Genomic DNA, 21,484 nt, shown 5'->3' on the forward strand with positions numbered 1-21,484 from the left:
GAGAGCAGGAGTTAGCTCTGTTTTGCCCAACAGTTTTCTCAGTGATTTGAATACGAAAGAAAGTGTGCCCTTCTGGGAGATGGGGGTAAAAAAAAAAGAGAGAATAAAAGGAGATGCTGATTTGAGTTGTAAAAGATAGTATTTTAGAATTAGGGCCTACAACTAACAAGATCATAACTTAACGGGAATAAATACGAACCTTGCACTTTGGGTTAAAAATCAACAATACAAGTGAAGAACAGGTGACACATTGTGTAATCGCGTGGTGTGAAGGTTGTGGCTGCCAGGGAATTCAAAATGAGCCCAACCCAAGTCAGCTAACTCCAGTTAGCACCGAGGCTGACAAAGCTGACACAATCACAGAGTCCGTGTTCAACAAGCCAGCCGACTCCCCTGACTGGACCACACAGCAGCGTTATTTTTGGTTCTGATGCCACCTTTTAAGGATGCCATCAATATACTGAAGAGGACCAGGAGGCTGGATGGTAGAGTCTGAACATCATATTACACGATGAACACCCAATAGACTGTTCTATGGGCAGCCTACATTGTAAAAGAAGCTAGTGTGAACCTTTTCTATATCTGACAGCTGTCCAATAAGAGATTATTAAATAAGAATCAGAATTCAGATGACTATGACAGGAAGGCAGATTTCAGTTCAATATCTGGAAGAATAATTAGACCTGCCCCAAAATGGAACGTGCTCTGCGGCTGGAAATATTCGGCAGTTGGATGAACAGCAGCCTCAGGAAGCAACCCTACCTAGGATCCAAGGTTGTACCTCCTGACCTCCAGAGACCGCACCAGAACACTCTGGAAACATGTAGGTCTCTGCCAATACTGTGAGTGCAATAACTGGATTTAGGGCTGTATTAATGCGATTTCCAAAAGCAACTGGCAACCCAAGTTGATTAATATATCCAGTAATGGAACACGACATCTATTTATTTTAGCACAGGAATTTTGCCCACAGTCTACTACCGAAGCCACCAGAAATCACAACCAGTAGCACCTAGTGACCCATTCTCAGAGCCTCTGAACTGCAGATGAAACATGGAAATATTTGAAGATGAAATGATCTTTCTACCCTCCCGTAAGGGTAGCAGCTTGGTATCCTTTCTTGATTCCAGGAATATATGAGTTACAATTTCAGAGGCCATAATTAGATGCTTTCAAGAATCAAAACACCAACATTGTTAGTCACTCGTTAGCACACTAATATATGTTCGAAGCTACTTAGCACTTTTGCTCCTTTGGAAACAACAGCAGGAGGACAAGGCAGTGGTTCTTAAACTTTAGCATCATCTAAATCATTTGGAGGGATTGTTCAGACACAATTAGACAGGGTTTCTGTTTCAGGAATAGAAGGAAGGGCCTGAGATTGTGCATTTTTAATAAGTTATCAGGTGAGGGCAGCCCGGGTGGCTCAGCGGTTTAGCACCGCCTTCAGCCCAGGGCCTGATCCTGGAGACCCGGGATCGAGTCCCACATCGGGCTCCCTGCGTGGAGCCTGCTTCTCCCTCTGCCTGTGTCTCTGCCCACCCCCTTCTGTCTCTCATGAATATATAAATGAAATCTTCAAAAAAAAAAAAACAAATATTAAAAAAAACAAGTTATCAGGTGATGCTATGCTCTTTCCAATCCTATGTTCAATGACATCAAATTGGTAGTTTTAAATTGGCCGTGGTGGGAATATTGACACCACAAAATTTGGTAAATGTAAATGCTAAAATCATAGCTTTTTCCTCTGAGAGCCAGTTGTTAAACGTTTACCACTGCTACCGACTCAGAGCAGAAAGAAAACACTGGATGATCCAATGTCTAGCACCACACTGCTCACATTCACTTCATTCATGGATTTAATGAATGTTTCTTGAGTCTTAGCTATGTAACCACAGCAATATTTTTTCAATTCTAATGTGTTCAAAGAATTTAATAAGGATAGAGTTAACAAAGTGTACTGTTGGATTAAAGCAGATAATCAGGGCAGCCCCGGTGGTGCAGGGGTTTAGCGCTGCCTGCAGCCCAGGGTGTGATCCTGGGGACCCAGGATCGAGTCCCATGTCGGGCTCCCTGCGTGGAGCCTGCTTCTCCCTCTGCCTGTGTCTCTGCCTCTCTCTCTCTCTCTGTGTGTGTTTCTATGAATAAATAAATAAAATCTTTTTAAAAAGCAGATAATGAAATATGATTTACTATATTAATGATTTACTATAAAAAGTCAACATTTGATTTCATAAGTATGTGTTAAAATTACAAACATGAAAATGAACAGACCAGTGATCATTAAATAGATGCATCCATCAGATCTTCTCCATCATCATCATCATCACCACCATCTAACACTTATTGACAGCATAGAATATGCTAGGCACTGTTCTAAATTCTTTACATGAATTATCTTATGTAATTCTTATAAAAATCTGTCACAATGATATTGTTATCCCCATTTTACAGATAAAAAACTGAGTCACAGCAGGAATATGTGTATGAATATCTGGGAGCCATGTATCAGGTAATCTTACATGTAACATCCCGAAAACCTCAAATACAGCATTTTTTTGAAAATTATTTACTGGAGAGAGACAGAGATAGAGACAGCTCAAGTAGGGATCAGAGGGAGAGGCAGGCTCCCCACTGAGCAGCTCCATCCCAGGGCCCTAGAACCACAGCTCCAGCCCAAGGTAGATGCCCAATGAATGAGCCACCTGGCACCCCAAACACAGCATTTTTTTAAAGACAGTTTACTGACAACAACCACATTATATTTAATTATTATATTCTTAAATATACTTTTAATAGATATTAGAAGAAAATGCTGCTAGTATCAACACTTTTACACAACTATTCTAGAAAAATGTTGGCATTCCAAGGAAAACAATGAGCAGCATTGACTCAAAGGCATTAAACCATAATGGCCTGACCCTCCTCCCTGTCCGCTTTTGAGTGACACCTGTCAACAGGAGACCTCTCAGCCCTCGTTTATGGTTAGCAGACACTATCAACGTTTGCTATCCTGACTACCTAATTTCTAAGCTTCCATGAAGTTGACCTATCTATGCTTGACATATTTTTTATTTATGTCTCATTATTAGGTGATTATTAGTCTGTGATTGCTCTGACTTAAAAACCTTCTGTCCCTAAAGTCGTCTTGTATCTATTTGGTTACAACTAGTAGAGATCCAGGGGATTTCCACTGTCACCATCTAGTGTTGCCTACAATCATCTTTCATACTCAGTGTGTTATTCAAAGCCATAAAATGACCTAACGTGAGTATTATGCGGAGTAAAAACTTAGAAACTCTCAAGATGTCAGCATGTGCAACATATCCTGTAGGGAGTGTAATCTCACTTTAAAAAGGATCCAGCTGTGAGCAATTAGCTATAGAAACCTGGGAGGGAGGTTTCAGGGATGAGTAACACGTCCAACATTACATTTGCACTGACAGGGTGTGGTCACTTACCCACACATTAAAGCCACTTGCTCTTCCCCTGCATAAACACGGTTGCTCAAATTAGTTTCATTTTGGTCTCCTGAATAGACCCTTCTAGACTGCTTCTGTCTGACTCTTCAGTGAGTTATGCACACAGATACCTCGCCCTCTCAAACACTCCAACAAGTATTCCCGATCTTGATAACCACATTTCTAATATCCACCGGCTTCAGTATCATAGAATTTCACATTTCCAAACTCAAGACTAGTGCTGTTCAATAGGAGTACAAGGCAAACCATAAATATGTAATGCAAAGTTCCCTGGTAGTCACATTTAAAAAATTCAAATAGGTGAAATAACTTGAATCATATGTTTTCTTTAATCCCATATACCCAAATTCTTATCATTTCAACATGAAATCCATATCAAAAGGTATCAAGGCCATGTTTTACATTCTTTCTTTTGTACTGAGTCTTGGAAATCTGATATGTGTTTTCAAACTTATAACACATTTCAGTTTGGACTAGGGACTCACGTACTTGATAGTCACTTGTGGACATGGCTACTATATTGGAAGATGCAACTCTCGACCTATTAAAGCTCAGATTAAAGTTTCTGTGGAACATCCAAATACCCAAACACCACTCCTATTAACTAAGTTTCTGGAATGAGGTATCGATGAAACACTCCTCATCTGAAGCTTCTATACCAGGTCATCATTTGTAATTAGGATGAGTACATTTATTAAAATTGTGATAAAGTGCAAAAATAGGACAACCATGCCAACTGCTAGAATTTCAATTATGTATAATCAGGTCGGGACTACCTAGGCTAGGAATCTAGGAATTCATAGAGTGGCTCCTTGATTATTTTTTAATATTTAAGTAAGAAAACAAATATAGTCTCCAATTCCTCTTTGCAATGCATTCAACAGATAATAACCCTTAAACAGACAGTGGTTGAGTCAAATTTCTCTTCAGTGTCAGATATTTTCTCATCTGATGTAAGTTAGAGTCGTCTTGCCCCCCATTGGCAGTCACAGAGCGCTCTAATTTTTGGCTTTTGGTTCCTGGGAAATGGTTTCAGCTACATCTTCAGTCCTTTTAGCAGAATGGTTTGCATTTCTAGCAGCTGCGTTCTGTCTAGAGAGGAGTTTTTTTTTTTTTTTTTTTGTCTATCTTGACAATAGGAGGGAGAGTTTTAAGGTTTCTTTTGTGGAAGAATTTTTCTTTTTTAGATTAAAATTAAATCTGATCTCCATCTGTTTGGCACCATGATACTTCCTGCGTCATAGCAGCAAGCATTTCTCACTACAGTAGCCAAGGGCATTGTATTTACTCATCTCAGGGCTAATCTTGTAGAGGCTACAATAGATTAGCTCGGAAGAAGGAATGAGCCTGGCAGAAAGTGAGGGGAGTAACAGAAATGATCAGAAGGTGCATGATATGATAATAGCTCTCATTAGGCATCTGTTATGTGCCAGTTACATGTCTAGGCATAATCCACATGCTACATACAATCTCTCTCAATTCTTGCAACCATTGTATGAGGTTGTTAGATGTGGTTTTGTTCTTCAGATAAGGAAATTGAGCCAGAGAAACTGTAAATATTTTGAAGAAGGCCACAAACCTATGATGAAATAGAATTCAGATGAGGTATGGTCCTTTCTCTTTTGTCCACATCATGATGCCTCCCAAAAAAGCAAAACAAATGAGAAAGGAAATAATTTGCCTTAAACCACCTGCAAACTACAATAGTGAATGAAAGGGCAGAGTGTGAATTACGCAGGGAGTGATATAAACTCAGCAAGGAGAAATAAAGTGAGAGAGAGAGGAAAGTAAATCAAGTGACCATTATATCAACAGCTCTCAAACTTTTCTGACTGCAGCCCACAGTAAGAAATGCATTTTATACAGGGACCCAGTAAACTATCACTGTGTATGTGTGTGTATGTGTATTTGATGATGTATATAGTTAGTGATCGATATCAATATATCACATACATATCATATGTATGTACATATACATACATATATATATATACAGACATCACTTTAAAAAGGAGCAAAGGCAATTCAGAGGAGAAAGGATGATCTTTTAAACATGCGATGCTAGAACAATTAAATATCCATACATAAGATATTTTTGAACTTTCCAAACCATATCTCCCATCAGATATAAAAATTAACTTGAAATGGGGCAGCCTGGGTGGCTCAGCGGTTTAGGGCCTCCTTCAGCCCAGGGTGTGATCCTGGAGACCCGGGATCGAGTCCCATGTCAGGCTCCCTGCATGGAGCCTGCTTCTCCCTCTGCCTGTGTCTCTGCCTCTCTCTCTCTCTCTCTCTCTCTCTCTCTCTCTCTCTCTGTCTCTAATAAATAAATAAAATCTTTTAAAAAATTAACTTGAAATGAATCATAGGCCCAAATGAAAAACCTAAAATTATAAAGCATCTAAAAGAAAACATAGGAGATAATCTTTGTGACCTTGGGCTAGCCAAAGATTTTTTTAGATTCAACACCTAAAGTGCGATCCATAAAAGAACATTTATAAAAAGATCAGTATCAAAATTACTCTCCATAAGACACTATTAAGAGGATAAAAATATAAGAACAGACCAGAAGAAAATATTTGCAAAATACATTTTGACAAAAGACTTGTATCCAGAACATCTAAATAACTCTCAAATTCTCAATAAGAAGACAATGCAATTTGGGACACCTGGGTGGCTCAGCGGTTGAGCATCTGTCTTTGACTCAGGGTGTGATCTCAGATTCCCGGGATCGAGTCCCACGTTGGACTCCCTGCATGGAGCCTGCTTCTCCCTTTGCCTGTGTCTCTGCCTCTCTCTCTCTCTCTCTCTCTCTCTCTCTGTATCCCTCATGAATAAATAAATTCTCTTTAAAAATGGGCAAAAGATTTGAATAATTCATCCAAAAAAGACATATAGATGGTAAATAAGCACAAGATGCTCAACTCCATCAATCATTAGAGAACTGCAAGGTAAAAGTCCAATGACACCCCCACCTATTAGAATGGCAAAAATTGAGACCAGTTCTACCAAGCATCACGTGGATGTGGAGAAAGCAGAACTCTCATGCCATGTGAGTAGAAATGAAAAATGATACAACCACTTTGGAAAGCAATTCAGCAGTTTCTTAAAAAGTTAATACACCCACCATATGGTCCAGCTATTCCACTCTTCAGTATTTACCTAAGAGAAATGAAAGCACATTTCCATAAAAAGGCTGTACACAAATGTTCATAGCAGCTTTATTTGTAACAGTTACACACTGAAAATAACCTTAAAGTCCATCCATAGGAAAATGGATACATTGTTGCCTACCATACAGTAAAATACCACTTAGCAATAAGAAGGAATAAACTATCCCTACATGTCATACTAACCATGATCTCAAGATAATTATGCTTGGCATAAGACGCCAGACAAAAGAGAGTGCTTACTGTATTGAGGTCATTTACATAAAATTGTAAAAAATGCAAATTAATTATAGCAACAGAAAGGAGATAAGTGGCTGCTTAGAGTACAGGAAAAGGGTAGGGAGTGAGAAAAAGGATTTGCAAAGGGGCATAATGAAACTCTTAGGGTGATGCGTATGTTCTTTATCTTGATTGTGGTGATATTTAATGACTAGGGTTGCCAGATGTAGCAAGTAAAAATATAGGACGCCCAATTAAACTTAACTTCAGATAAAGAATATATTTTTAGTATATGTATTATACAATGTTTGGAACATACTTATACTACAAAAATTATTCATTGTCTACCTGAGATATAAATTTAACTGGGTGTCTGGTATTTATCTGGCAAACCTGTTACCTGTGTATATATATGTAAAACTACACAAACTGTACACTTTAATATATGCAGCTTATTGTATTTCAGTTATACTTTAATAAAATTGTTGGGGGCAGAAAAAAGAAGAAATTGAGGTTAACCAAGGAAGACAAAATGACTTTCCCAAGTTCACTCAGCCCATGGCTTTGAGGCTAAAGCCAAAATCCCAGTTGCCATTTTCCTTGTCCAACTGCTCTATTATACCAAGTGCATTCTAGAGGAAGTGTTTGTTCACAGGGATGGAAAATAGATCCCAAAGTGAGGATATTCAGATATGGAGTGAGAAGGAAATTTATTTATTTTTTAAAGATTTTTTTTAAGATTTATTTATTTATTCATGAGAGACACAGAGAGAGAGGCAGAGACATAGGCAGAGGGAGAAGCAGGCTCCCTGCCAGGAGCTCGATGCGGGACTCGATCCCAGGACCCCAAGATCACGACCTGACCTAAAGGCAGACACTCAACCACTGAGCCACCCAGGTGCCCGAGAAGGAACTGTAAATTAGCTTATAATGTATAAATCTCTGCTCTCACGTGGCTTTGTGAGTCTAATATTTCACCTGTTCACAATTTCATTTTAAAAGCAGAGCACTGCAGTATAGTGGAATCTATTCTGGGAATAAGTAAGCATTTTTTTTCAATCCTTTTAATTATTTGGGAGCACAACTAGTACCCCCACTGTCCAAGTAGAAAGGGTTAAAGGCGTAACAAAAGGGATACAAAAAATGTAAAGAGTACCTATCTGTCGATGACTGCTTTCTTACTTTTTACAATTAAATATTTCTCAATAATTCAAATAGCTTCATATGTTTTCTAGCATGCCTTTAGCCATTTCTATTTTTTTTTTGTTTAGCCATTTCTACTTTTTAAAAAAGTAATCTCTACACCCAGTGTGGGGCTGGAACTCATGACCCCAAGATCAAGAGTCATATGCTGTACCAACTGAGCCAGCCAGGCACCTCTGTTTATTATATAATTTACAAGGTGAGAAACGCCACTTACTAGTCTAAATTGAATTCACTTGCTGGCATCCAGAAGTAGACAATGCTTTCCTGATACACTGTTTATCCAGAGAACAGAGAAGGAAATTACCATATTTCACTTGAGCTGAAAAGTGTTATTTTAATAAATTACATTTTAACTTGTCTGTAATTCTGATGTGCCTTACTATCAACATCTACATTTAAAGTGGCAAATCTCTTTTCTTTTCTCTTTTGAAGCAAACCTGATGTTAAGTCAATGGTACATTTTACTATTCATAGCACCATAACTCAAGTAGCTATTTCTACCCAGGCCAGTGTTAGTTATGCTCTTCTCTTTGGATTAGGTGGTAATTACCATCATTACTCAGAGCACTAATGGAGCAATGCATACTCTCTTAGCTCTTTCCAGTGGGGTAAAACCAGTGCAATTCTTATGTTATTTCCAATCTATCTATATAATACAGTATTCCACCCTACTTTTTCTATTTTTAAAAAATATTTTATTTATTTATTCATGAGAAACACAGAGAGAGGCAGAGACACAGGCAGAGGGAGAAGCAGGCTCCCCTAGGAAGCCTGATGCAGGACTCAAACCCAGGACCCTGTGATCACGACCCGAGCCAAAGGCAGACACTCAACCACTAAGCCACTCCCAGGTGCCCCCACTTTTTCTATTTTTTATTTGCACTGCAGGTTAACTATATTTGCATCTCCTCACTGGTCACTTATGCAATCCTAATAATAACAAAATCAAGATCACAAAGTCAGAAATGAAATGAGACCAAAATAACATCAGCAAGGTAGAAAAAAGCAATGGTCTCTGCCGGGACTTACTATACAAAGGAAACCTGAACACTTTCATGCAAAATAATGCATTTAAATAAAATGCTTTTTTTTTTTTTTAGGTGCTTACTTTTGCTGTGAAATAATCAGCACAGAAACTTGCTGTCTAAAATATGAATGACAGAGGTGTAAAATAAAAGGCCAATACGAGACACACTGTAGCTCAGGGGTTAGTTAACTTCAGCCTGTGGACCAAATCTGGTTTGACACCTCGTTTTATGCAGCTAAGAATGGTCTCTAACTTTGTAAGTGGTTGGAAAAAATTAAAAGAATATTTTGTGACATGTGAGATGACATAAAATTCTAACTTCAGAGTCCATACATCCAGTTTTGTTGGAATGTAGGCACACATGTTTACATGTTGCCTAGGGCTGCTTTTGCGCTGCAATGGCAGGGGTGAGGAGTTGTGACAGGAATGGTGTGGCCCACAACCCGAACACATCTACTCGCTCTCTTTTACTGAAAAGTTTGTAGATCTCTGCTCCCGAAGGGTTTAAATGGAGGGGCGCCTGGGTGCCTCAGGCAGTTGAGTGTCTGACTCTTGATTTCAGCTCAGGTCATGATCTCAGGTTCCTGGGATGGAGCCACCGTCACACTCCACACTTGGGGGGGGGGGAGTCTGCTTGTCCTTCTCCCTCTGCTGCTCTCTTTCATAAACAAATAAATAAAATCGTTTTTGTTTTTTTTTTAAAGGATTTACATTGAGAGGAACACAACAACTGCTCTCTCTCCCTTGCATTTTGGGAAGATGGGTTCTGATGGAGCCCCTGACTTGCCTCCATTTCTTGGTATCATTTCACTATGAAGCTATATCCTCAGGCAGGAGAGCACAGACACCAAAACAGATTATAAAGATTTGAGACCTTGGCAAGAACCAAAGGAGGGTGAAGTAGTGACTCCAAATAATTGATGTGGTCCTCAAGTAGACTGCAAAGCAGCAAAAAGTTGCATTATATATATATATATGTGTGTGTGTGTGTGTGTGTGTGGAGATTTTGTTTCCTTATTTTTTTTTCTATGAGGAACAGTTCCCTATATGCTTTGTAGCAGATAATTCAGAGGTCAATACACCTTCTTCCTTTTAGAAAATCTCCATTTTGTTTGAGTGTCTACACTCACCTCACATGACTCAGGGTCAAACTCTGACTCATCCAAGCCAGTCACTGATGTCTCAATCCTCTTGCCAGTGGTTGGTTTTCAGAAGAAGTGAATGACTCAATCCTGGCCAATAAAATGAGAGAGCAATTCATCTGGGGTTTTCTAGGAAAGACTTCTCCACTGATAAACCAGGCCCCCTCCGCCCAATCCTGGGCATTATGGTGTCTGTATATGAAACCTGGATCTGATAGCCTTGCCAGAACCTAAAGGGGAGCTTGCCTGAAGGCCCCTGATGCAGAACACACAGATGGAAAGAACCTGCACTTCTGAAGACATCACTGAGCTACTGAATTAAGCAACCACAGAAGTTTCATACCATGGAAGATCTTATTACATGACAATAATTTTCCTTATTATTTAATCCACTTGCCATGGATTTCCTGTTATTTACAGTACTCTAATGAGTTTTTCCTTAATATCACCTACATAAATCTACAACATACATAAATCTTTTAAATATCCTTTTTCATAGGGACATCTAGAGCCTGTTTCCCTGAGTGGTAAAAAGTTACTCATAGGAGCGCCTGGGTGGCTCAGTCGGTTAAGCATCGGCCTTTAGCTCAGGTTGTGATCCCGGGAATCCTGGGATTGAGTCCTCCGTTGGGCTCCCTGCTCAGCAGAGAGAACCTACTTCTCCCTCTGCCTGCTGCTCCCCCTACATGTGCTCTTTCACCCTCTCTCTCTCTCTCTCTCTCTCTCTGACAAAATATTTTTTTTAAAGTTCCTTGTAATACAATTGATTATTCTATGCACGCTTATACTAGGAAAATTCCCAAGATAAAAACCAAAACAAAACAATGAAACCTATTTATTATTATCTACTTATATTTCACCTTCAGGTGAGATGAACATGCAGAGAATCATCTGGTTGCAAAGTTTTATCAGGATGAGTCCATCAGTTGTATTTCCCAAGTAAAAGTCCAGTGATGTTTGCAAAACTTTTGACCCTGCCTTCTTTGTGCACTCCCAGGCAAAATGCAGAATTTTATATTTTTGGATTATATCAGCAACTTTAATGATAAAGTAATCATTTTTTCAAGGATTATTACAAAGTGTTTGCTTAGTGTATTGCACTGCCCAGAATGCTGTGGAAGTCACAAAGCAAAGAGAAGACAGTTCCTGTCTCTACAAGGAACTAACAAGGGCTAGCTTGACAAGCAGAGAGACAAGACACTCATGAAACAGCTAGAAGCCTAAGCAGTAACTGGAAACTCAGATCAAACTGTACTTTAAAGTTCAATGAGGGGCAGCCCGGGTGGCTCAGTGGTTTAGTGCCTGCCTTCAGCCCAGGGCGTGATCCTGGAGACCCGGGATCGAGTCCCACATCGGGCTCCCTGCATGGAGCCTGCTTCCCCCTCTGCCTGTGTCTCTGCCTCTCTCTCTCTCTCTGTGTGTGTGTGCCTCTCATGAATAAATAAATAAAATCTAAAAAAAAATAATAAAGTTCAATGAGTAACAATGTCTGTCATGAGAGCCATGTTTCCTAGTGGAGATGAACATAGTCTTTAGATTGTATGGTGTCTTAGTCTGCTTGGAGCTACTCTCAATCATAGCCTTGGGGGACTTATTCACAACAGTTCTGGAGGCTGGGAAGTTCAAGATCAAGGCTCCTGGTGAGAGGAGATTCAGTGTCTGGTGAGGCCCACTTCCTGGTTCATAGATGGCTACGTTTTTTGCTATAACCTCAAAAGGCAGGAGGGACGAGAGAGCTCTCTGGGGTCTCTTTCACGAGGACACTAAACCCATGCATGAGAGTTCCACCCTCATGACCTAATCCACCTCCCGCAGGCCCAACTTCCAAACAACTTCACACTGGGCCTTAGGAGTTAACATATGTACTTGGAGGGGGACACCATCATTCAGTCTACAGCATATGAAAAACCAGAAGGACAGAGGTCATGTCTTATCGATCTTTGTTCACCCTGACCCAGCTCCAGGCACACAGTAGGGTGCCATCAGTATTAGTTCAACCACCGGCTGAACCGTGCATAAGTATCAAGTGAAATCCCTAATTCTTTATAACTCTAAATTCCGATTTGTAATTTCATATGTAATTATCATATAAATTACCTTATTGACACAATAATCCCGTGAATTTACTGGAGGAAGTTTATGGTTATGGAGGCTGTCCCTAATGTTTTCAGATTACCCACAGGAGGTTTATTGTTTGAGAGAAGAACAAATGTTATGTAGCAAGAATGTTTCTGCCTGATGTTTATTTGGCTTTTTCAGAAATCTGACAAACTTAATCTCTCAGTTCATTTAATGGTTAGACCCACTGCATAATGATACCAATGGGACTGAACTGAAGTCCTTAAAATTTCTCCAGTCCATGGATCCATTCTTTGGTAATTGTTGGAATTTCAGAGTCCTATTCACATTAGCAGTTGCAAAAATTAATTCCTAACATCATCCCCTCTCTTCTTCCCCACACATTCATATGTGAGATGCATCCATTAGAGTTCATTTCATAGTTTCACATTCCCACCGTCACCTCTGACCTCTGCCTTGCCTTGAATCTCCCAATAAGCCCGGTTGTTCTGCACAGCGCATCTGTGATAGCAAATTTATGCCCATATTGTCAACAGATTTCCAAATATACTTATTAAAACACTCATTTCCATGTTCCACTTGATTCCTTTCGATTTATTTCCTTGGAATGTTTCATTTTGGTCACTGAAGTGGAGAATTGGCCTCATGAGGCAATATTATAAAATGAAGTAATATTACTATGAGCTCTCATCCTTCTCTCTGCCTCCAACTATTAAAAATAAATGTTGTGAAAAGCAGTTCTTCCTCTGACCTTACCCTTAAGTGTCATACCATAAAATCCAAAATAGGAGGATTCAAGGCAGCTCTGGAAAAGTAGATTCCTCTTTAGATACTTAAAGAAATGCTTGCTTGTCTTTAAGGGAGTTTATATGCTTCCTGTCTGATGATGGATTTTTTTAAGTTTATTTATTTATTTTAAGTAATCTTTACACCCAATGTGGGGCTCAGACTCATGACCCCCAGATCAAGAAGTGCACGCTTTTTGGATGATGGAATTTTTAAATTCATTTATTCAACTAACAATTCACTTCAGCATTCAACACGTATTTCTTGAGAACCAACTATGTTCAAAGTACGGTGCTGGCAATTAAGAGTTAACAGAGGTAATACGTATATACAATGGAATATTATTCAGCCATGAGAAAGGCCGTCTACAATATGGATGGAACTTGAGGACGTCATGCTAAGTGAAATAAGTCAGAGAAAGATAAGTGCTATATGATATATTTATATGTGGAACTAAAAAAGCCAGACTCGCAAAAATACAGAGTAAAATGATGGTTACCAGGGCCTGGGGGCTGGATGGGAGAAGGAGAAATATTTAAGAAGTACAGAGTTGCAAAGAGTAGCAAATAAGTCTTAGAGATCTAATGCACACTATAGTAAATATAGACAATAATACTGTATTACTTTCATCAAACTTGCCTGGAGACTAAATATTAATTATTTCAACCATTTAAAAAATTATAATTATGTGACAAGAGAGATGTGCTAATAATCAGTAATGGCAATCATATTACAATATATGTGTCAAATCAATATGTTGTACACTTTAAATTTACACAGTTATATATCAAATATATTTCAATTGAATCTTTTTTTTAAAGTTTATAGGCATGAATAAGATATAGCCTTTACCCACTAGGAGCTTAAAGATAGAGAAGATCCAATAAATATGATATAAAAAGGAAAGTGAAATTAAACGCAACTACTATAAAGGCAGTATGTGAGGGTTTAATTTTGACTTGGGGGATTAGGGATGTTTTCTAGAAAAGCATCACTCACAGTAAGCCTTAAGACATGACTGTTGATAATGAGAAAAAGTGAAGGAAGGTAAAAATCAATAAGTAGGCTAAAGTCAGGTTATGAAGACACCAATCAGCCATCCTAAGAAATCTGGATGGAAAAAATTATGAGCGCTGTAGAAAACCATTTCATGCTTTCTCAGGAGAGGGGGTATTTATTTTAACCGAGGTTTAATTCCTTTTAAGCAGCTGTGTGGAGGATGGATTGGACAGGATAGAAACCAGAGCCAAGGGCAGCCCAGGTGGCTCAGCAGTTTAGCACCACCTTCGGCCCAGGGCCTGATCCCAGAGACCCAGAATCGAATCCCATGTTGGGCTCCCAGCATGAAGCCTGCCTCTCCCTCTGCCTCTGTGTGTGTGTGTCTCATGCGTAAATGAATAAAATCTTAAAAAAAAAAAAAAAGAAAAGAAAAGAAAGAAAGAAACCAGAGCCAAGACTAGTTAGGAAGTTACTGTTATAAGCCAAATGAAAGCTAATGAAAGACTGTTTACCTTTATTGCCTGCCTCTTAAGGAAATGTAAGCTCCATGAAGGCAGGGTGCTTGCTTTGCTCACTGCTGTCTTCCCAGCACTCAGAGCAATGCCTGACATATAGATCAGTACTTGTCAAGTAAATGAATAAGTGAAAGAATAAATGAATGACTGAGTTGATTAATTAAATGAAACACTGCAAATGTGAAGAGGTCAGAGAGATATTTGCCTCAGAGATGGAATTTTCTGTTTTTCTATTGACACATGCCATGGCTGGGTCCTTTTCAAGGGCTGGCAACAGACAAAGCTTGTTGGAAAACCTCCCAGATTTGCCTGCCTGTGCTCTTTCCAGCCTTTGACACAATCTGCTTCCTTAGTGACCACCATCTTCCCACCATCTAGAGCGGAGGTCAGCCAGCTATGGCTCCTGCCTCAAATTTGTCCTGCCACCTTTTGCAGGGTTGGTGAACAAAGAATGGCTTTTACATTTTCAAATAGGGGAAAAGCAAAAGGATAATAATGTTTTGTTACATGCTAAAATTCCATGAAATTAAAATTTAAGTGTCCATAAAGTTTTATTGGCACACAGCCATGCTCATTTGTTTACATATTGTCAATGGCAGCTTTTGCCCTACAATGGGAGAGTTGAGTAGTTAAGACAGAGATGGTATTTCCTACAAAGCCAAAAATATTTATTCTCTGGCCCCTTATAAGAAGTTTGCCAACCCCTCATCTAGATCCTTTCTGGAGAGGAAGTTCACAGTAAGGAATAAATCAGGGACACCTGGGTGGCTCAGTGGTTGAGCGTCTGTCTTCGGCTCAGGTCATGATCCTGGGGTCCTGGGAGTGAGTCCCGCATGGGGGTGGGGAACATAGCCTCTGCCTATTTCTCTGCCTCTCTTTCTGTGTCTCTCATGAATAAATAAATGAAATCCTTAAAAAAAAAAAAGAATAAATCATTCATCAGTGAAAGCTCCTAAAATATGTTTTTTATAAAATGTAGTAAGACAAAACATCAAATAAAAACCAAAAAAAAAAAAAAAGAGGAAAAGACACTAGTGTTAGCTATATACTACATGCCACGTTCTCATCTAAACACTGCTTTAAATAAAATTGATTCTCTCCTCTCCATCCAACACGGCTACAAGATAGGTAGGCATCACCATTCTCATTTTCTAGATAAGGAGCCTAAAACTCAGAGGCCCAATAACTTTACCTGGGTCACAAAGCCTGCCTAAGACAAAGCCAGGATTTGAACCGACAGTAGTTGAGCTTCCAAACCACATCCTTAATTATAAATCTAGAATTTCAACATAAATGAGCAAAACTGTTGGGCTCATGCGCAGGGGAGAGAAAAAGTACATAGCTTTTCCAGGGCAGGAAGATGGAGAAATGTGGAGCCACGAAGCCTGGTACAGGTTTTGACGACGGTGCACCTCCTCCCATCAGAATGTGACTATGACAGTGGAGGAAGAGTAGCAACTACAGTTGAACAGAGATGACCATTGTTAACTGGAAAATAAAGAGACCATGGTTTGCATCTGAATTGGAAATTTTTACTTTTAAGCAGGGAATGAGAGTCAGCATAGAGTCTAGGCCCTGGAGGGTGAGTTTTGGAAAAGCAAAAATGGCTCATTTACAGCCACACACCTGTAGAGCAGTCTTCTCAGAGAAAGCACCTTTCTCCCCCTTCCAGACGGTGACACTGAGCTAGGACCTGCTCTTGGAATCAGGCTGCAACCTCAGCTGTGCTTGTCACCTGCCACCTACCACCACTCCCGGACCACGGCCCCCTGCCAGGTGAGCGAGCTCCGGGCCTCCGTGAAAACGTGTAAGCAAGATCCGAGCGTTCTGCACGCCAAGGAAATGCGCTCCCTGCAGGAGTGAGTGGAGAGCGTGGGGGGTAAAATACCACCTGCTATTCATCAGACTAAACCAGAAGACAATGTCAAGGAAGAAAGAACAGATAGTAAGACGGTGGAGTAAAGACAGACGAACCATCAAGTGAGGAAAGTGATCTAGAAATTGCCAAGGAAGGTGTGACTGAACCAGATACCGATGCTCCTCAAGAAATGGGAGATGAAAATGTAGATAACCGAGGAAATGATGGATCAGGCGAATGAGAAAAAAGTGGCTGCTGGTGCCCTAAATGATGGTGACCTACAGAAAGCCACTGACCTGTTCACAGATGCCATCAAACTGGATCCTCGCTTGGCCATTCTTTTTTTTTTTTTTTCGCTTGGCCATTCTGTATGCCAAGGGAGCGAGTGTCTTCATCCAATTACAGAAGCCAAATGCTGCCATTCAAGACTATGACAGGGCCATTGAAATAAATCCTGATTCAGCTCGGCCTTACAAGTGGCGAGGGAAAGCACATGACTTCTGGTCATTGGGAAGAAGCAGCAGATGATCTTGCCCCTGCTCATAAACTGGATTACGATGAAGATGCTAGTGCCATGCTGAAAAGAGTTCAACTGAGGGCCCAGAAAATTGCTGAACATCAGAGAAAGTATGAGCGAAAACGTGAAGAGCAAGAGATCAAAGAAAGAATAGAAAGGGTTAAGAAGGCCTGGAGAGAACATGAGAGAGGCCGAGGGAGGAAGAAGCCAGACGACAATCAGGAGCTCGGTATGGCTCTTTCCCAGGTGGCTTTCCTGGGGGAATGCCTAGTAATTTTCCTGGAGTAATGCCTGGAATGGTGGGGGCCGGGGGGATGCCTGGAATTGCAGGAATGCCTGGACTCGATGAAATCCTTAGTGACCCAGAGGTTCTTGCAGCCATACAGGATTCAGAAGTGATGGTGGCCTTCAAGGATGTGGCCCAGAACCCAGCAAACATGTCAGAATATCAGAGCACCCCAAAGGTTATGAATCTCATCAGTACATTTGTCAGCCAAATTTGGCGGTCAAGCATAATGCCCTTCTGACAAATAAAGCCCTTGCTGAAGGAAAAGCAACTTCAGTCACCTAATGGATGGCGCAATAATACGAACCAGTGTACCTCTGACCTTCTCATGAAGAAAGCTGGGGTGCTGTGAGGAGAATCCCTACTCCTCTGCCCCCCATGCAACTGGAACATTCTCCAGCGCTTTGCCATTAGGGTATTCATTCAGATAATGTTTTCCTACCAGGAATTACAAACACTTTTTAAACCTTAAAAATATTTAGAACCATTAAGAGGCTGTGTTAGTCCCCACACCCACATAAAAGGAAAGCACCTTTCTGCGTGTTCCTGGTTGGGCAGGGATATGTGGACGCCTGGGGCAGATGAGCGTGCGGCTAGCTCTAGGGCAACTGCTGTGGATGTGGGGCCTGCCTTGGGCGATGGCATCCACTGCCCCCCCTCTTAAGGAAGATGCCTGAGTCAGTTATGCGGCCAGGTCAGGGTCTTCCCAGGAATCGCCTGTGCCATGCACATCACATCACACCATTTCCAAAGCACAGATGAGGAGACAGGAGCTTAGAGAGATGCAGTGAGTGGACTAAAGCCCCAGAGAACCCTGACTGGCGCTCACCCCCACACACATGAACATCCTCTTGGTTTGCAGCGTGTGTGCACCTTCCACTACACTGTCTAAAACTAGGTGCTTTTGATTCTGCTATCAAGTAATGGCTCTTTTTTAAAAATGAATTGAAAAAAAAAAAAAAAAGAATCGCAGTCTCCAGAGCGACTAAGGAACTGACTACAGATAAGTTGTGTAGTGTAGCATGGGGCGATGACAAAATTTTAATGATAATTAAACATTACACAGAGGCATATTTCCCCAAATCTATTGGTATCTGCAGAATGTGTAAACACGATCCAGTGGGGAGAAAAGATCCGTGTTTAAATAAGTTTGGGAAACACTGAGTTACCTAACTGTAAACAGGTTTATTGATCATAAGAGTTCTCAGAACTTTTAATACGCTTTCCTATGCTGGGAATACCTAAAAGGCAAAGGTTTTTGACTATAAAGCACCCCCGCCCCCTACACATGTATTTCCACAGTGCGCTCATGGGAGTCGCATTCGATGAAACATTTGGGAAAACACTGGCCTAAACACACACTGAAATTTCGGCAAGACTAACCACAGTTTTTCTGTATTTCATTGTGTTCAGAAGAGCTTGCAAAAATTCCTCATGACAGGAGTTTTGTAGGTAAGACCTCAACCACTGTCACACTGAGAAAGGAAACAATTTTTCATGCTCTGGCCATTTTATTCTCTACCAAAGTTGTTATGCCCGAGTGAAAACCCGACATGAAAAGAACTGAAGCTCCGCTGTACTCATCAAGGGAAATTAGCCACAGTGAATAATACTCAGTGCATCACGGGGAGTGATGGTGATTAGAAAGCTGTGAAAACATCTGCCCAGATCACCTGTCGGAAGAGCAATTTGATGTGTCCAACTTCCTGGGCAAGCCCAGGTGCCTGTTCTAAGCACGGGTTTGTTAGCGCACCAGCCACTCATCGGGGTACCTGGTCAGAGCCCCGGCCCACCTGCGCGCTCTGCAAACGCTGAGCTCCCTGAGCCAAGAGCCGGGTGAAAGGACACAGGGCTGGGAGGGACCTCGGTGACATCACGACCACAGCACAGCTTCTGTCTCCAATGTCTTCGGTCAATTTCTGGTAAAATTAGAATGAAGTGTCTTCTTTGCATCCCTAAACTGTCCATACAGTCTTGCAGCTGTGTGGGCTCTGGGACTTCTGAAACTCTTTCTGGCCAGCAGCTCACTTGCTATTTTAAACCATTCCCATTCTTCCCATAGATCTTTGCACCCCCCGCCCCCCCCCCCCCCCCCCGCCCACCATAGGTTTCACATCCTTAGCTTTCAATATCAGCTTTATTTAAGGGGTCCTTTCCCAGAGCTTCTCTTATTTGTGCTTGTTTTACCCACTTCCACCATTCAGTGATTCCTTTTTGTTCACTGTCTTACAGTTAAAATACCAATATGTATTAAATACCCCTGCCTTTGGTCATCATCTGTTATAAGCTGCCCTTCTCATCTGAGCCTCCATTTTCCAGTTGCTTTTGATACATTTGGGAAATGTTCTAATTCTCATTTTAGGATTTTTACCTATCTAGATCAAACACCCCAATGTCTGAAAGCCTGCATCCTACAAGTGTGGCACGAGTGAGGGTTTTTAGCATATAAGACACGTCTGTATTAAGTTGGTTCTAAACAGAGCAGTAGAGCAGGGACAATTAAGAGCCCAATCTGTTGAGACAGCCTGTCTGGCCACAAAGAGCTTGTTAGCTGTGACTCTAGAAGAGTAACCAATCTTTCTGTGCCTCATTTTCCCCACCTATAAACTAGAAAAAACAATACTACCTGTATCATGATTGTAAGGATTATCTGACCTAATAGATCTTAAAGGGCTTATCATAGCACCTAAAACCTGATAAATGCCACATAATCATTAGCTATTATTATTTTCAGCATTTAAAATGGCAGAAGCATTTTAGAATAAAGTGTAAAGTTGTTTTTGTTTTGCTTTTTTTTTTTTAAGTAGGCTCCACGCCCAGCATGGATCCCAATGCGGGGTTCAAACTCACAACCCTGAGATGAAGACCTGAGCTGAGATCAGGGGTCAGACACTCAACTGACTAAGCCACCCAGCTGCCCCAAGTGTACAGTTTATAAAAAGTCTTTCTTTCCGTCTTTTTAAGGCCCGGATTATATAAAGGATCATGTACCTAAAGTTCATCAGCACACTTCCTATATAGGAGAAAAGCGCCCAGTATTGGAAAAGACTGGAGATCTCAGATATTTATGGAGGCCTGCCTCAAAGAGAAGCTTACCAGCAAAATATAAATATGAGTATGTTGGTGAAATTGGTTGGGGAATACCAAAGTATGATTTTATCAGCAAATCAAGGCTTCGGACTGGCTTTCACATCAAGGTAGTGCTCTTCAATGTGCTCTTCATAGCATATTGTTTCTGATTTGAATCCTTTCTGAGTATGCTTCCATAGGAAATGTCATGTTCTTGATTTGTCATTGAGAAGTAATGGGATTTGAGTTTTGCAGAAAAATAAATGTGTGAATAAATGGACTTGCTATGATTCCCTTTTAGTCCCTTTAATACATGAGAGGAGAGGTGTGAAGAAAAGGAAGCCATGCATAATCCAAAAGCATTTGTGTTTGGCTTTGGAAAGCATTCAGATTCACATTTATGCTGCGACATTCACACATCCTAGCACTGCAGTATGAGTGGGTGGTATAAAAGAAGCCTGTGCTGGACATCATCCACAAGCCGAAATAGAGAGTTCCAGATCTTTAAAATGCACTGTGTTGATAATGCCTTTGTATCAAATAATTCCAGATAATTAGCCAAAGGTTTCTTAGAAACCTTGTCTTATTTCCTTTTGGTGATGTGTATATAGGCAGGAGCCCATATAGTCTCTCTCTCTCTCTCTCTTTTTTTTAAGATTTTATTTATTCATGAGAGACACAGGGAGAGAGGCAGAGACACAGGCAGAGGGAGAAGCAGGCCCCATGCAGGGAACCCGTTGTGGGACTCGATCCCAGGACCTTGATCCCGGGATCACGACCTGAGCCGAAGGCAGATCCTCCCCCTATAGTCTCCTCTGAAACAAAAGAGAACCCATGTGATTTTAGAAGTAAAATCTGAGAAGTCAGACTTTTTTTCTTTTTGCAGGTAGGTGTTTGTATTGTCTGAAAATTGAACATGTATCAGTCATGAAATCATTGGGTTTCCTCAAGTGCTTAAGGCAACAGAGTGCAGCGGCATATAGTAAAGATTAACAAAGGAAAAAACCTTTCCTGGCCCAACCTATGGCAGTGGGAGAAAGTGCTTGGGAGCTCAAGGGCTTTGAAGTCAGACGGAGGATTCAGATCCTGACTCTGAGTTAGGTTCCCTGCTCCCTTCTCTTCCCCATGA

At 40.8% G+C, this 21,484-nt stretch overlaps 1 pseudogene; it reads left to right on the plus strand.

Moving 5' to 3' along the window:
• Positions 1-693: 693 nt before the first annotated feature.
• LOC129516803 (hsc70-interacting protein-like) lies at positions 694-17,516 on the plus strand (annotated as a pseudogene).
• Positions 17,517-21,484: the final 3,968 nt, after the last annotated feature.

The sequence above is a fragment of the Nyctereutes procyonoides genome, unplaced genomic scaffold (assembly GCF_905146905.1).
Source record: "Nyctereutes procyonoides isolate TBG_1078 unplaced genomic scaffold, NYPRO_anot_genome, whole genome shotgun sequence".
Lineage (NCBI taxonomy): Eukaryota > Metazoa > Chordata > Mammalia > Carnivora > Canidae > Nyctereutes > Nyctereutes procyonoides.